We start from the raw sequence: 6,000 nt of genomic DNA, 5'->3' as shown, positions 1-6,000 counted from the left end.
TTAGTTCATGATTTTTAATTTAATTGTAATATATTTATTTAAATTTGAATTAATTAAATTAAAAATGGGTTTCATTTATTTTTTATTGTATTTTAAATCATTTTTATTTTTTTTAAATATTTAATGAGTTTTTTTAATAAAAAATAAAATTATTTGACTCGGACAATCAATGACTACCACGTGTGCGTCCACTTAGCACTTAATGGCCAGGTGTTTATGGTTGCCAAGAAATATTGACGTAAAGTATTTTTACCGTAAAAAAAAGACTAACGTATTTAAGTGTTATAATGTGATAAACTTAAGTATTTTCGCTACCAATTACTTTATATAAATGATGGTGGGAAAGTGTCCACCATAGACATAAAGTAAGTCTGTTTTTGTTCGTAAGACCCAATAACTCACGAACCAACAACATAGTAATGGATTGTGTCACGGCTCGCGCGTGTGAAGGGAGGAGAAATGTTCGCTCTCAACATTGCCTTGGCGAGTCCATTTGTTCAAGCACCATGTCGAGAAGAAGGTAATGCCCTTTTAAAAAGGAGATAGCGAAGCTGCGAGCATGGGGTAGTTTCACTAGCCTACCCCCACTAGGTGCATACTTTTTTCCTCTAACCACGTTGACACACTAGGTGTAGAGTACGACCGCTACCCCCACTAGCCGCCTCCATAGAATAGTGCAGACTCTCACTCGAATACGACTTTATAATCAGTACCATCCTCACTTAGCAACTAGGCAACAAGGGTCAAACATATATAATTATTGTGTCACTTTTGTATTTATTTACAAGGACATTTTAATAATTGAGTATGTAAAGTAAACCTTTTATCCCTCTAAAATGAGGAAAACTTCGCTTTCAAATATATATATATATATGTTTTTTAAAAAATAGTGTAAAATCCATTTATACTGATGAATTGATCCATTTTTATGAGTACTATTGTTTACCCGAAAATGGCTCCTGATGACATGGCAAGAATTTCTTGCACGTGGCAGTTCTGAGTGAAGGGATCCTGCTCAATCATCGACCAGATAATTGTTAATTCGTCAAGTCTCGCGGATAAGTGCGACTAGTTTGGTCGCATACTTCCATTTACTTCCTTTGAGATACGCAATCTTGTAATAATTACATTCATTATATTTCCTTTTATGACCTTGATGTTGGGGTTTTATGCCCTAATTAAAACCTAAATTCTTTGTAATCTCATTTTATTATCAATAAAAGAATAGAAATCATTTTTTTGACTTGGTTAATCACTTTGCTCACATGTTTTATTTTCATGATTATTTGTTTAATATAAACTTCTATTAAATCCCGAGCATATAGCTAATCTTATTTATAGTGACGTAATCACAGTTGAATATAAATATGATTATATGTTCAAAATAAGTTAGTCCTAAGATTAGTCAGTGCACCGGATTTACACTGACTTGCCAATCTACGATATGATCTACTTACACATTACAGTGTTATGTTCTTTCCAGAACATTAGCAAAGTAGATAAGATCGGATGTATTTGTTACATCGAACAGGACCGATATTGACAGTTGATAAGATAAGTAAATATACCGTTATTATCCATTCTATTCATATCATATAGTTGACCATAGGTCAATTCAATCTCAATTCTGAGTGCTGAGTATTCTAACTGATTGCATTATTTGAGTTCTTTGAATTGTTCGTTACCAGCTTACCCTATGGACTAGCCCATACTTACATCTTGGGAACTCGGTAGTATAATTGAGTGGGAGTGTTAATCATAGATATGAACATCTATAGCTTCTGATGAAGAAGTGAAATGATGGTTTCCTTTTAGTTTGGTTCAGGGTGTTAAATGATAGAGATCTCATTTCAGTAATTAAATTAGTTTACTGAAATATCATTTACAATGAACTAAGTGTTTTAAGGATAAAATACAATGAGGGGTAAAACGGTATTTTAGTCCTATCTCATTGTAGACCGTCTATAGAGGATTGAGTGACAATTATGGTTGTAACAATGGATAATTAATAGCGTATCTATATTTGTTATAGAGCGTTCTATGAATTCAATAGTGCAATTCCGAGTCTATAGTGGAATCACGAGGAATTAATAAATTAGTAAATTTATTTGTTAGATTTATGATAACTTATTGGAGCTTGATTTCATAGGCCCATGGTCCCTATTGTACCTTGGATAAAATCATATAGATAGTCTCAATTAATTTATTTAATCATCAATTAGAATTATCAAAGTTGACCAAGTCAATTTTGGATAGTTTCAAAGAGTTGTGTAATTTTGAGAAGAAAAGATGAATTATGACAGATTTATTAATTAAGATAAATTGGTATCTAAATTAATAAATAAGTTTAAATCAATGTTCAAATTATAAATAATTAATTTGATAAAGGATTTAAATAATTATTTAATAAATAAAATCAATAGAAAATAATACAGGCCTTGATTTTAAGTCCAATGGGATTATAATCAAATGAGAAATTTCACGGGCCTATAGCCCATGATAATTTCGACCTGGGGCTTCAAAATGGCTATTATTTTATTAATTTTTCAATTAAATTAAATGACCTAATTGAGTCTATAAAAGGAGTGCTTAGAGAGAAGTCAAAACATAAGTTTAATCACTGGTAATCTGATAGTTTTAGATTCTCTCTAAACAGAAGTCCTTTTCTAAGCCTCTTTGTTATTTTCTCTTCTTCTCTCTATATCTATCTCATGTGTTGAGAATTACCCACACTAATCTAGGTGGTTCTAAGGATACATTGGAAGATTGTGAAGAAAATAGAAGATCTGTTCAATTTCTTGATAATACTCTGCGACAGAGAGGATACAAGAGTTAGAGAAACTGAAGAATGACTCTTTAATTCCGCTGCTTATAATGTAAGTATTATATTCATTGTTTCTCTTTGAATTCAATTTTAGAAACATGTTTTAGGCTATCTCGTATTAATTTGTTTAATATTAGATATACATGAAAATAAATAAAGATCTTGTATAAGCTAATCCAACACTTGATACGCTAATCTTAATTGTAATTAAGGCTCACCGGCCCATGTAACCCTCTTGAGCCTATAAATAAGAATGAGAGGGCTCAAGGAGGGGACTTTTGAATTTTTAATCTTTGGATTTAGAGAGAAAAGCATAGTGTGATTATCCACTGAAATTGTAATTCTCCTAAGACTGGTGAAACTCAAAAACCCTAGTTCTTTGATCACAGTATTGGGATTCAATATCAATAAGAACACTAAGTGGACATAAGTCATTACAACCTAGTTGGGGCCGAACCACTATAAATCGTTTGTGTCATCTTCTTTCCATTTGATTCTCTTCTTAATTTCCTTTTTGTTCTTTGTCGTTTATTTAACTCCGTGTCGTTGACCAAATCAAGGGTCAACAACCATCGATTAATCTGTATTCTCTAATTTATCCTTAATTTCTTTTGAATTCGGAATTTTAGAGGATATTACAAGTTTTTGTCCAATTTTTTTAAGAGTATTCTTATTCTATTGGGATAATGGCGGCAAAACTACTCAAGTAGTTATAATTCTTGCAGTTAAATACATATGTAAAAATTTTGACGGCAAAACTACTCAAGTAGTGGATCTTCTTGCACTTAACTCCTTGTCGTTAACTCAACTGTCAAAACTAACCCCATGGGACACGTGACAACCTCCAATTCATCTTTTTTTTTAATATTTTAAAATTAATAAAAATTCATGAAAAAAATAAATAACATATTTAAATTCATAAAAAATTAAAACATGTATTTTAAAAACTAAAAAAATAACATTAACTTAATGAAAAATCTAAATAAAAATAAAAAAAAATTCATTTTTAATCAACATGAAATTAGATTGTATTTAGATTTTAATCAAAGTCAAAATAAAATTTTATGATTTTATTTATATTTTTCATTAAATTAATATTTTTTTAGTTTTAAAAATACTTGTGTTAATTTTTTTGGAATTTAAAATTTTTAATATATTTTTTTCTGAATTTTTAATTATGTTTGAAATATTTAAAAATTAAAGTTTTAGAAATTCATATTTTTTTTTTATTTTTTCTTGAATTTTTTAATTATTTTAAAAATATTTTTGACAAATTAGAGGTTGTCACGTGTCCCACAAAGTTAGTTTTAATAGTTGTTGACTTAATGGCAAGGAGTTAAGTGTAAGAAATTCTACTACTGGAGTAGTTTTGTCGTCAAACTTTTTACATAGATATTTAAATGGAAGAACTGTAACTACTTGAGTAGTTTTGCCGACAAAATTTTTACATATGTATTTAACTGCAAAAATTGTAATTACTTGAGTAGTTTTGCCGCTATTATTCCTTTATTTTTTTATGAATTATTTTTTTAAAATTTTTTCCTGAATTTTTAATTAATTTTAAAATATTTAAAAATTAAAAAATAGACGAATTGGAGTTAAGTGCAAGAAAATTCACTACATTAGTAGTTTTGCTGTCAAAATTTTTAAATTGGTATTTAATTACAAGAATTGTAACTACTTAAGTAGTTTTGCCGTCAAATTTTTTACATATGTATTTAACTTTGTAACTACTTGAGTAGTTTTGCGCAATTATCCCTATTCTATTATATGATCATTATTACATTATTGTGCATATTGTTCGACTAGATGAAAACCTTATATTATTAGATCATCTCTATACACAATACATTTTGTTTAGGGTTTTTCCCCATTCTTTATACTTTGTAACACTTAAGTCCCAAAAGTTGATTTGTATCAGTTAGGTCCCAACATTTTTTAATAGTATCATTTAGATCCCTTAATGCTATTATTATTTCTTTTTCTTTCAAAATACATAAATAAAATACAAAAAATGGTAAATCAATCTTAAAAAAAAAATGAACCACTTAATTTATGACAATACGAAAATTAACATTGAAAAAATATATTTTTTCAGACATTTTAAAAAATATTTAATAGTTTTACAAATTAAATTAGTTTATCATTAAAAAAATTCTTACCTATATTTTGTTAATATTAATAATCGAATTATCACGAGATTATCAATATTTATTATGTACATATTTATTTTTGTTTTGTAAATATTTTTATAATGCAACTTAGAACTAATCATATATATACACATAAATAACTTTATATATACTATTAAGTTTTTAAAAAATGTATGAAATATTCAAGCATAAACATAATAAAAATTGATAATATCAAGATAATCGATATAATATAGTTATTAATATTAATTATAAAATAACAATGTAGGTAAGAATATTTTTTTAATGAAACATCAATTTAATTTATAAAAATATTAAATATTTTTAAAAATGCCATGAACATTGTTGACCGCGTTTTTGGCCAACGACGTGTGAACGTCAAAAACGATAAAACCTTCAAGAGAAAATAAATGACACAGATGATTTTTATAGTGGTTCAACCCCAATGTGTTGGTAATAGCCTAATCCACTTAGAGTTGTGATTATATATCTACACTCAAGATCAGATGAACCTGAGTCAACTGAGTTTCTTCAATGTAGATTCAAAGAATACAAGAATTCTCTCAAATACAAGTACTCTCTCTCTCTAGAAAATTCAAATCAAAAGTTCAAAATTCCAAAAGTTCCATTTATGATGCCATAAGCCTTGTATTTATAGGCTTAAGATCGTACAGATGATATCCCCATAATCGGGATATTTTATTATTCTCATTATATTTAAATTACAATAATATTCAAAATATAACAATACACTAAAGTTGTGGGATAAATTGAGAGATTCTCACGTATGCCAAGACCGATTCTTGTTGAAGTCGTTTCTGGGAATCTTGACGTAGTCCTCCTCTATCTAGTCGATCCATATCTCAGCCAAGCTGGTCGACCACACCTTCACTGAGCAGACACGCACTTAGCTGGGCAGACATGCACTTAGCTGGGCAGTCATGCACTTGACTGGTCGGACATGGTCATGACCGATCGGCCAAGTTCATGCCTGGTCGGACAAAGTCATGCCTGGGCAGGCAA

This window comes from Humulus lupulus, chromosome 9, assembly GCF_963169125.1.
Source record: "Humulus lupulus chromosome 9, drHumLupu1.1, whole genome shotgun sequence".
Lineage (NCBI taxonomy): Eukaryota > Viridiplantae > Streptophyta > Magnoliopsida > Rosales > Cannabaceae > Humulus > Humulus lupulus.
Note: the sequence above shows the minus strand (reverse complement) of the source record.